The 12,559-nt window shown below is 45.7% G+C and overlaps 1 long non-coding RNA gene across 2 annotated transcripts in view; it reads left to right on the top strand.

Annotated features, from left to right (window-relative positions):
• Positions 1 to 2,487: 2,487 nt before the first annotated feature.
• The window catches only part of LOC146788925 (uncharacterized), a 98,263-nt gene continuing 88,191 nt past the window's right edge, over positions 2,488 to 12,559 (top strand). For both annotated transcript variants that reach the window (XR_014969999.1, XR_014970000.1), the window contains exon 1: positions 2,488 to 2,621. This is a non-coding gene — a long non-coding RNA (uncharacterized LOC146788925). The remainder of the gene's footprint in view (positions 2,622 to 12,559) is intronic.

Raw genomic sequence — 12,559 nt, forward strand, 5'->3', positions numbered from 1 at the left:
TAAAATGATCCTCATACTGTTAAAATGTATTTACTTCAGAAACAAGAAAGATTTATGTAAACATGTGCACTGTTTTCACATTTGCTACATGATCTAGTTTTCACTTACACTAGTATTCATGCATTTGAAGTTATATTGCATTTCCTTCAAGTGCAGCCTGAATCTAAGGCTGAATTTATGCACTGATGCGTCATTTATGTGTAGTTGTACGTGCGCATATGAGCACCTATTAAATGTGCACTTTTGAATCATACGGTTAGAGTTGACCTAAGTAGGCCTGTATTTCTTTTGCATAAATACTGCTTTTCCATTTTGGCTTGTGTGTCTGTTTCCCTGCTGGTTCGGTCACACAGTTTGTAAGCTTGAGAATAGTTGTAGCACTGTACTAGTGACCGAGAGCCTGAGAAGAGGACCTAGACGAAGAACATGGAGAGCCAGAGCATTCATTGACAGTTCCTATACAGTAATGTATCGAGGACTTGCAGGTACCCAAGGTCGATATCAATCAATCAATCAATCAATCAGAACATTTGTAAAGCTGCTCGAAAAGCCAGGTCTTGAGGAGTTTTCTGATGGTCTGCAGGTCTTGGGTCTGCCGTAGGGGGATGGGGAGGGTGTTGCAGGTCTTGGCGGCGAGGTGGGTGGACGATCTGCCGCTGGAGGTCGCTCTTCGGATGCGGGGGACTGTGGCGAGGGCGAGGTCGGCGGAGCGAAGCTGGCGGGTGGGGTGTAGAAGCTGAGTCGACTGTTGAGGTATGCTGGTCCGGTGTTGTGGAGGGCCTTGTGTGCATGGGTGAGGAGCTTGAAGGTGATCCTCTTGTTGACGGGAAGCCAGTGCAGGTCTCTCAGGTGGGGTGTGATGTGGCTGAGGCGAGGGATGTTGAGGGTCAGGCGTGCAGAGGCGTTCTGAATGCGTTGAAGTCGTTTCAGGAGTTTAGCCGAGGCTCCTGCGTAGAGGGTGTTTCCGTAGTCGTTCACTGGACTGGTCTGGGAGAATCTGTCAATGTTACAGCTCACAATGTGAGAACAGAAAGGACAATGGAGCCCCCAGTGGTTTGATCAAGGGATGGATGTAACCTACACATACTTAGCTTCACAATATTTCAGCAGTAGATATTTTATGATGTTGATGTATGATGTTAACGTAGAACAATATTTTTGTGCTCAGTATTCTGGCAAACAACCCTTCCTGGGAGATGATTTTAGTTCATTTCTCAGCTTGTGTTTTCTCCAACCTACAGAAGTGGGAGATGAAATATTTAATGAGATAATATCACCTACTTTCAGATTAGTGTCATTGTACAGCTCTCTGGAATCCTTAATGATGGGCATGGCAATTCATTATTCCATGAGATAACTCCTTACTTACTCATGCTACTTCCGAGGATTCTTCTTGCGATGACTGTGACTCTCTTCTGGCCTCAGGCAGGGCTGCTTTCCCAGCACGTCCACATTTCCACCTGAGGGCTTATTGCACAATCTTCAGTCTTAATGCCAGTTGGAGTTCCTTCTTCCCTTTACCATGGAACTGATGATCCAGCGTTATCTATTAACCATCAGGTCAGAGGTTCTCTCCACCTCTGGTTACATTGTGAGTTGATGTGACTAATGTGAGGACCATACGTGGCATCACCTTCCGCTGGCACACCAATTCCCTTTGCCGCCATGTCCGCTCTTTCTTCTGTCGTACAAAAGAGGAGCAGTAACACCATTTTCAGATTTTCTCCATTAACTCTGCTAATTTCCTGAGACCTCTATTGGCACCTGGTGTGTACAAGAAGAGCTTCTAGCGGCAGACCTTTGTGCACATTCTCATGGTGACTTGGAGCAAATCTTTAGACTTATGACGGGATTCACGAGGCAGAGGTCAGTGGGCCATGGGGATTCTGCCCCAAGTGCGGTGATTCCGGCTTAAGTGTGGAGAATCCGCACTCATAACTTTATGAGTCATAAGTCCCTTTTTGAATTGGACCCTTAATAATCTGCATGCTTTCACACGTCACGTCTTTATTGAGAACTGCCCAATGCATTTCGGGATTTCCCTTCATCAGGGGCATCTATAATACAAATGAGTGTGGCTTCCGGTCACAAACGACGATGAGAAACGTGAAGAGAACAGACATTTAGAAAATGAAAAATAGTACTTTTTTCTAATGAACACTTGTTATTTTAACGAACAACTGTCGTTTTTTAACACATTGCAGTAATTAGTAAATTGTATATATTTTAAGGGGTGATAATTTTTAAGGTCACAAACGATTGACAATCCATTATGCAAATACCCAACATACCCTTCAAAGGTTCCGAAGGATGCATTCTGGGTAATGTAGTATAGCTTGGTGAATCAAGTTATAGAGGGCGCGTCCGGAAGATGAAAAACCTGTGGTTTAATGCAGAGATTACACGTGACTAATCACCTGGTTGAATTTGGGGAGGGGAGATAAAGCAGCCATATTTGATCGCAAAATTTGAGCCCGTCATGAAGGTGAAAGGGATTTGTGCTGCGGCACCGTTTGAAATGTTAACGTACTGATAGGAATTGGGCATGCTTGTTTTTGGAAGAGTCGGCATGTTGCAAACTACAGCGACTGAATTATAGATGGAATGCAATATGAGTTATGGTGAGTAGATTTAGTTCCGAGTAGTTCGAGGACTTGAATAGACATCTTGAATAGTTATGGGAGTTATGACAGTCACGATTTGCAGGTTTTAGTATAAATGAAATGGATAATGTCGTGGGTTTTTGAAGACGGGATTGTGATTGATGTTATTTTAAATGGAGACAAAAACCCCCAGTAGGAGCCACAGATAACATTTTTAACAAAACAGATTGAGGTAGTTTGTTATTTCATGAGAGATGTAATTAGATGTATAAGAATCATGATATTGGTTTTGTATATGAAGTCCTTAACCCTTTCGCTGCGGCGGGAATTCCGCCGCAGCGCTGGGGGGTGCGGGGGCAGCGCGGTGGCGCTGTGCTCATGACGGAGCCGCTCCGTCATGAGCCACGGTTGAGCTGTGCTCATGATGGAACGGTTCCGTCATGACTCCGCCCATTTGCGTTGTCCCCCCGCACAGGCGGGGAAACAGCGCCGCGTAGGCGGAGCGGCCGCCAACGGCCGTGACATGACGGAACCGTTCCGTCATGAGCACACGGCAACCGTGGCTCATGACGGAGCGGCTCCGTCATGAGCGGGGAAGGGGTTAAAGAATCATTTGTATTATAGATGCCCCTGATGAAGGGAAATCCCGAAATGCATTGGGCAGTTCTCAATAAAGACGTGACGTGTGAAAGCTATCACAGCTCCTATGTTTGTGATCATCTCTGCTGTGGATTATGAATGGATAAAATGAATTGAAGAAAGAGAAAACTGGTGAAAAAATATTGAGTAAAAAGATTGGATTAAATGGAAGAATAAATTAATAATTTGATTGATTGGATTCATTGAATGGCTTGAGTTGGTACCCGAATGTGGGTCCATTGTGTTCAGTTATAGTTACAGCGCTATTGAGCGGAGCGCGAATCAAGCAGGCACGCCAACCATGATAAACTTCAGTAAAAAAACTGGGAATATAGGGTGTGCATCTCACTTTTGTTGACTCTTCAATAAACAAGAGACCATTCTCCCAATAGATCTAATGTGATCCGGACTGATCACCAGCTGCCTGGTCTGCAGCCTGTTTCCGCAGACCCTCCAGAGAAGGGCACTCTTTCTGCTCCCTGCTCGTTCCCAGGGCCAATTATGTTTATAAGATGTTATAAACAAACTCCCCATTCTGTCCTAAAGGGAACAGGCAGCCTTGCAATAGTGAAAAACGAAATTGGCAGTACTTCACTATCAGGACATGCCACTCACACCAGGGTATGTCCTACCTTTCACATACACTGCACCCTGCCCCACAGGGGTATCTTGGGCCTACTTTTGGGGTGACTGACGTGTAAGAAAAGGGAAGGTCAGGGCCTGGCAAGTGGGTGCGCTTGCCAAGTCAACATGGCAGTACCACACTGCACACAGGCTCTGGCAGGCCAAAGTTACTTTTACGGACGGTTTGTGTGGGTGGCACAATCCAGTGCTGCAGCCCACGATCAGCATTTGATTTACAGGCCCTGGCACACCCAGTGCACTTTACTAGGGACTGACACGTAAATCAAATAGGCCAATCATGGAAACGCCAATCCATAACACATTTAACACAGGAGGACTTGCACTTTACCATCAATCAGCAGTGAGAAATGTGCGCAGATACATTAAGACAGTCAAAACCGGAATGCAAAAACTCAGGGGAAACATGCCAAAAGATGCCAAGGCTAGCATTGACCTACTGAAACTCCTCCTTTGAAGCGAGGCAGAGGTTGTTTATGGTACTGCAGGGTTGAAAGAAACTCATAAAAACCAGTTCCTGGGCACACGATGCAGGGTGAAGATAATGGTCAATGTAGTCTCTGGAGAGTGATCATAAAGAGTCCATTCAAGTGGTTCAGAATTTCTTGAGTTATTTAATCTTATATCGTTAGAATGACACAACCAGCCAACACGTGTTTCGTCACAATGGGAAGTATCCCATGACTTCTTCAGGGCACTATACCGTTGATAATTTCGACCCGGCCGGTCTGGTGGAGTGTAAATGAAAAACTGAGTATTCCGTGGGAGTAATTAATTAGAAGACAATCGGGAAGCTCCTAGGTGCAGGAGATTCCAGACAGTGAGTGCCTGTCTGCAAGTTGAGCTGCGGGTCCGCCGTTTCAACAGATCTCTAGCGTGTGCGCTACGAGAGAAACAGGCACTGGTTCACCTCTGTTTCATCCTGGAACAGAGGTGAACCAGTGCCTGTTTCTCGTAGCGCACACGCTAGAGATCTAGTGATGCTAGTGAGGCACAGGAGACAGGGATGCTAGTGAGGCACAGGAGACAGGGATGCTGGAGATGCAACTTGTAATGATAGTGATCCCTTAAGTAAAACCATTCAGCCAAATTTGGCGGGGAAGTAACTTCAAGCCCTAGCTGTCGTTAGTACACCTGGTACGGAGCTGGTGGTTCACATGATGTTAAGTCTCACTAATAGATACTCAGTGCTAGGATCACGGGATGAACCAGAGCAAGAGCAGGGCAAGAGTAGAGCAGAATATGGGCATGTGCAGGAGCTGGAGCAGGAACAGGGGCGGGAGCCGGTACTGGTACAAAAGGAGAACAAGGGCAACTTGGGCCTCCAAAACAGCTGTAAAAGTTTACATATTTCTGCCCCTAACGACCATATGATCTTAGCGTCAAGTACACATTCCCTAGCTGATCTACTCTTGGCTATGAAAGACGAGTTGGCCAGCAGATTTACCGTCTCAGGGACGAATCAAGCAGAGCTGGTTAATAGGTTTTACGTTTCTGAAGCGAATCAGGCTGCTATTCGGTCATCATGCGAGGTACTGGCTCAGAAATTGGAGGAAGTTACCTTGAGGACTGAGGCAATTGAGGCTGAAATCCCCAAATTAAAAGAATCGATCGAAACAACAACTTCTGATTCGGCAAAGTTATCAATTCAAAATAAGTAACTGAAGGACAACCTCGAAAGATTGGGAAACCATTCAAGGAAAAACTACTTGAAGTTCCTAAATATCCCAGAAACCCTTGAGGGGGAGGGTATTAAGGGGTTTCTGATAACCCTGGGCGTAGTGGGCGTAGTGGGGCTACGTGGAGCAGCACGTAGTGTGCGCAAATCTACGCACACTCGCGAGCTCCGCGTAGCCCCACTATGCGCCGCCCGCCTCCCGCCCACCCTCCTTTTAAAACAATGTAAACTATGATAAAAAAATTAAATATAATGCCTTACCTGCAGCGCGGCATCTCCGGGGCTCCCTCTTCCTCGTTGACAACTTCTTTTCACAAATGCGCATGCGCGGATGCCCGCGCATGCGCATTTCTTGCGAGAAATGCGCATGTGCGGGCGTCAGCGCATGCGCATTTGTGAAAAGAAGTTATCGGCAACGAGGAAGAGGGAGCCCCGGGACGCCGCGCTGCAGGTAAGGCATTATATTTAATTTTTCTATTATAGTTTACATTATTTTAAAAGGAGGGCGGGCGGGAGGCGGGCGGCATGCAGCTCTGCTTCACCCCGGCGTGTGCGTAGCGTTGCCTGCTACGCCTACTTCGAAAACTGCAAAGCAGGCAGCGCTACGTACACTCCGTGGGCGAAGTGGAGTACTACGCCCGGGGTTAGTTTCTGATCTCCTTACTGAAGGGTACTGTTTTTAAGAATCATCCAAACATCGATCTTACATACGAAATTCAAAGAGTCCACAGAGACCCCTTTAAGAGGAACCCAGGAAGACAGGAACCCCGGAAAATATTGGTAAACTTTTTGTCTTACTCAGTTAAGGAGTTGATTCTGACTGCCGCTCTTAAGGAATGGGTGATATCTTCTGCATTCTCCGATATGTCCCCTTTTTCCTTCCCCATTAGATCCGATATCTCACACATAACAGCCACAAGGCAGTGGGAGTTGAGGAAGAGGTTAGCAGAGCTAAACAGTCTTGGGGCAAAGGCCCAATTGAGGTTTCCCGCCACATTACGTGTGATGTGGAATAACCACATGCATACGATTCATTCAACGGAAGAGGTGGATATCCTTAGATATGAAAAGGAGGGAGAGAAATAAAGGAGGAAATAGAGGTTTTGCAGAGCTCGGTTTCTAGGACCCAAGTCTCAAATGATTTAATTTCAGTAAATTACGGCCCGAGGGTGCGGTGTCCGAATAGGCACAGCCTATTGGAAGGGAGGGTTCCTCAGGGTGTAGGGGGGACACAGGGGGCACAGGGGGGAGAAGGGTGGTTGGGGGGGTCCACAGGTTGGGGAGCAGAGACTGAAAAAATAAACAAAATATTCCTCATCTCATCTGTATATCCAGCCCTTGGCCTCTCCGCATGTGCAGCGAAGTGAGTCACCTGCTGGTGTCACAATGAGTTCACTAGATGCACTAGGTGCAAGATTGAGTGCTCTGGAGGGGAGACTGAAGGCATTGCAGGTTCCCCACAGCGACTGTCACTGGTTCATAAAACTATAAAGACTACACGCACATTCAGTCCTTGGCCTCTCTGCAGGGCGCCCTGAGCGTTTGTCACGTATGTGCCAATTAGCTGTCAAATAAAGACAGTACAAAAGACAAAGCAGATGTGGAGGGACTGTGTGGGTGTGTGTGTGTGTGTGTGTTTTTGTGTGTGTGCGCCCTTGGCTATCATTTCGGGTAGTCAAAGACAGCTATATTCAGGGTGCTGTGGGCCTTCCTTGAGCCCCGGTGCACTGCACCTGCTAATCCATATCTGATGGTCACAGCAGACACGTTTACAGATTGTGTAAGTGTGACATTTCCATGCTTCAAGTCTATGTGTGTGTGATATTCTACTGATGTTTCCAGTGAGACTTTCTCGCGAGTAGGATCAAGCCATGAAGTCCATACAAAGACATCATTATCAGAAATTACCCTTTTTAGGTCTCGCTGAGTCAGCGCGCATGGGCTGCTCGGAGAGACATTTAGTAGGTGAGTTTTCAAAGTGCTGATGGCAGGCCTTGCGCTTGTGTGCACGCAAGCGTGCACGCGCGCAGCCGGCAGCTTTGCAATATGTACAGCCGCGATCACTTTCGCGCACGCAGCCGACTTTCACTTTTTTCATCGCGCGCGCGTGCACCACTCGCATCCCTGCTTGGTCAAATCTGTACAGACAGACCAAACAGGAAGATGGATTGTGGCCCTGCTGGATTTTGAAGGAGTGGAGATGACTTCCTTTTATGGTCCAAACACCGACAACCCCACACATCTAAGTAAAATACAAGATAAATTGATGAAGGCGAATTCCCCTTTAATAATAGGAGGTGCTTTTAACGTCCGTCTTGATCCATCTAAAGATAGATCTAATTTGAGTCATGTCGTAGGGACCCTGCGATCACGCAGGGTTATGAAGAATTTGTTACTTAATGTGAATTTGGCAGACCTCTGGAGGGCTAAGAAGGGAGATGTCCAAGGGTTCACCTTTTATAGTAAAAAATATCATCACTCTTCTAGAATTGACTATGTCTTAGTTAATAGGGAAATTTTAGATAACCTTTGCGACATTTCTGTTATACCTAGCCATCTATCTGACCATGCCCCCCTTATGTTTTCATATTTCAAGGGCGGAAACAGTCCACAAACGAGATGGACATTGAATAGATCAATGTTGTCGGATCCTGGAATTGTTCAGTCTATCAGAACCTCTTCTTTGGAATTTTTTTCATTTAATTTAGGCTCTACGTCCATAGATTAGGTTTGGGAAGCTTATAAAGCTAGTTTGAGAGGCATGTTACATGGTCTAATGAGCTCTAAAAATCGAGCAAAGGCCTTGTAATTACACGCCATTGAGAGTAGGATAACTGAACTAGAATTGGAAAGGGGAAATCTTATTCAGGAGAATGCAGGAAAATTGACACAAGTGGAAAAATTTTGGAGGAAGCCAGGCAGGAGCTTAGGAGCTTGTTGGATCAGAAATGTAGGACACAATGGCTAGCGAAGAACATGGAAAATTTTGAATATGGGGAAAGAGCAGGAGCCTTTTTAGCCTGGAAGGCCAGAATTGACCGGTCAAAGAATAACATCAACGAACTTATTATTGATAGTAGTGGAGAATCCAGTCGGGACGTCCTTGACGCTCCCATAACCATCGAAGAGATTAGGGATCAAATAAAGAGGTCTAAAAATAAAAAAGCTGCTGGTTTGGATGCTCTCCGGCACGAAGTATATAAACTTCTTCTGGATGAACTGTCCCTGGTACTTTGCACTCTATTTAATTCAGTTTATAGCCTATCAGGAGTGGTACCTAAATCCTGGAAGGAAGCTACAATTGTTCATATATTGAAGCCAGGGAAGGACCCACTAAAGGCCGATTCCTACTTTCCGATCTCCCTGCTGAATGCCGATTATAAGATCTTTATGGGCATTCTGGCAGGGAGAATGGCGAAACTGGTACTGAGTCTGATTAACATCGACCAGAAAGGTTTTATGGTAGCGAGATACATCCAGGAGCAGACTCAACTTTTGATAGGAAATATCGACCTGGCTGAGGTAAGGGCAGATCCTTTAGCAGTAGTGGCCTTAGATGCTGCTAAGGCCTTTGACTGGGTGTGTTGGAGGTATCTCTGGGGGGTCCTCGAGGATATGGGCATGGGCCCTGTCTTTGTACAGACCCTAAGGAATTGTTACCAGGGAGCTTCTGCGAAGATCCAGCTGAATGGCACCCTGACTCCCAGCTTTGACATCCAGAGAGGGACTAGACAGGGGTGCCCCTTATCCCCTATTTTATTTAACATCGATATTGAGCCCTTAGCACAAACCATCAGGCTAGATGACTCAATCAGTCCTTTTAAATCACAAAATTATCAGTGTAAAGTAGCATTGTATGCTGATGATGTCGTAATTTACACTAGTGATCCAGAGATATCTATCCCACGGCTTTAAAACTTGCTGGAGGAGTTTGGTCTAATTTCAGGGTACCTTGCTAACTCGGCGAAAACTGAAGTTATGTGTTGGAACACCGATTATAGGGGAGGCCCCATCAGTAAAGAATTCAAGTATCTGGGTATAAAAATTGTCAAGGACCTGAATAAAATACCCTTGATTAATCTGGAAAAAATGTAAAAAGTAATTGACTGCCTCTTCTCCAGATGGAGGAACCTCCCTTTGACGATCTATGGGAGGGTCAATCTGGTGAAGATGAGCATTCCTCCCAAACTGACGTATCTATTTAATGCAGTTCCCTTAATCTTTCCCAATAAGAGTATAAGGAAGATCCAGAGGAAAATTGGGAGCTTCATATGGGGACATAAAAGTGCTAGGATGTCCTGGAAAAAACTGAGAAGAAAACTTTTAAAAGGTGGATTGGCTCTTCCGGACATCAGTTGGTATTTAACGGCCTTTCAATTTAAGGGCATTAGGATGTTGCTTTCAATACCCGAGGATACAACGTGGGGCAGGCTCTTGGGCGAGATGGCAATGGTTGAGGGAGGAAGTGGCGAAGGAGGGTTTTTATATAAGTTTGGTGCTCCAAGATTCTTTAAACGTGTCCGTCTCAAGGTTCTTAAGGCTGCCTTGATGACATGGTATAAAGTGAGATGCAGATGGGGCATAGGATATTTCTTCGACTTTGCTCCCATTTGGGATTCCCTCGGGACCCCACTCTGCCTGGGCGATAGCTTGGCGATCCGATTAAGAGAGCTGGTTTGGTGAAATGGTCTGGTTTGGTGGATATTGATGGGATTCTTCCATGGGAGGACTTAAGAGCTAAGATAGGCCCCACATTTTCTAACTTTAAGTATCTCCAACTTAAATCATGGCATGTGGGTGAAATTACTGGGAACTGGGAACTAGAGCGGCTATAGCAAAACGTCCAACCAAAAAAGAAAGAAATATCTTTGAAGCAGACGATTTGGATACTCCCCCCAAACAGCGGTCTGGAACCAATCACCCCTCACCCATGATATTGAAGACCTTTTTGAACCATCCCTCAAACTACTTTATAAATCTATCAAGCCAGCTAGTTTAAAAAAGAATCATTTCATTGTGCTCAACAGACTCTATTACATCCCGGCTAAGATAGGTAAGTTTGCTCCGTTGCCCTCCCCCAAAATGCCCTAGATGTAAATTACCCAATGCGGACGATATTCATATCTTTTTTGAATGTCCGGAGATAAGATCTTTTTGGGAAGACGTGGGGGACTCTTTATCGTCCATTTTTAAATTGATATTGAGATTAATCTCCATCTGGTGATTTTTGGGGGCAATGATCTTATTAACGGGGCGCTATTACAGATCTACAAGGGCCTGCTGTTATACCTTATACTGCTAGCTCGGAGGGAGATCTGTATAAAGTGGAAAGACTCGATCCCCCCGAACAGAGAGGTCTGGCTCATAGCAGCGTTTGGCATGGCCCGTCTAGAACAAGAAGGTAGCAAGGAAAACCCATATAATATCTGGTATCCTTTGTTAAGCTGGGGACGGCACCTGCGATTGGTAATTTTTTAAGCGATGGTCTCCTCCCAGGGTCCTATGATTACACCAGGCCTCAACCACGGGAGGCAGGTTGGGTCGACCAAACAAACGCAGCTAGCCGGGAGGCGCCCAGAGGTAAAGTAAGATGGCTTGCTAAATCTGCTGATATCTATTGGTGAGATGAGGACAAAAAAACAAAAAAAAAAGAATTTATAATACTATCTACATCCTGTAATACCTCGTCTGGTGGTCTATGGGCTCACATCCTTGCCTCATCCCTTTATAGGTACAGACTTTGAATTTCCTCCTTTGCTATCGGTCAGTGCATAGGTTTCCTATATGGGTCAGTAAAAGGTATACAGCTCTTTCAGAGCACTGCACTATATTATACCCATTTTGCTACAACAGGTTGTGGCCCAAATCTGCCATGACAGCTGTAACCTTAGCTCCTGGAAGGGGATTTTCTAATCTTGTAAATTATTAAGAACAGGTTTATGATCTGGTCTATCAGGTATATCTCTCCAGTCAAGCAGTAACCCAATAGTAGCCTACTTAAAAACAATGACTCAGAGCAGTTACTGCCAATATTGATAACCAATTATTTTTCACGGTGCTTATGCAGGTGTGTTACCCATGCCATTAATGAATTACCACAGATAGAATCAAGGCATGTGTGGTGGGCACCAGTAAGGAACCCCCCATTAATGTGTCTGATTCACAAACTGCATTTTGTAGTATGTGAAGTAATACCACCATGGTACTACTCGTGCGCTACAAAATACAATTCACAAACTTGCAGCCAGGGACCGCCACCTCTGTCTCCCTTGTGTTTTCAGTGTAGGGACCTTTTCCACGGTGGCGGCGATCTCCATGAATTAGTAGTAAATGGAGCAGAGACTGAGTGTGTGGTGGGAAAAAGGGGAAAATCTACTACTAAATGGGAGGGGTTCATCCCCATCACTCATAGGGCATCAACTGCAGCACCAACAAGGTGATGGAAGGAATGCTTGAAGTCATCTCAGCTGCTGGCAATGACCAGGGCTGCATTCCAGTGCATCACTTTTCACCCACAATGCCACTCTAGACAAACACCCACCTCATGGTAACAGTGAGTCTTGAACTGCCAGTCAAGACCCCTTCCAGGAAGGGGCACAATCAACCCCAGAATGGCTTTGCCCAATTTGGGGATCGTCAGTAGGGTATAGCTTGATTCTTATGGCACAGTGAACCCATGTCTAGTGTCCTTCTGGTGGTTACTTTAGTACCCAACACACGGTACCAACTCTGTTCCTTGTGCCCCACAGTTCCAAAGCTGCCCGTCTCCTGACTGACTTTTCAATGGCTTCTCTGGTGGTCAGAGTGGGTGGAAGTTACACTTCTGCTAGAGTAGTTTGAAGGTGAGAAAAGCAGACAGGCTCCATGTGCCCATGTGAGTAATCCAAATATCTTCTACCCAGCTGCGTGGTAGAACTGCACCTTTGTAAACACTTCCTGGTCTGGGGGCATTTGACCTCTTATAGTTGTCAAAATGCAAATCACACATATCCAGTAT

Source organism: Triturus cristatus, chromosome 10 (genome assembly GCF_964204655.1).
Source record: "Triturus cristatus chromosome 10, aTriCri1.1, whole genome shotgun sequence".
Lineage (NCBI taxonomy): Eukaryota > Metazoa > Chordata > Amphibia > Caudata > Salamandridae > Triturus > Triturus cristatus.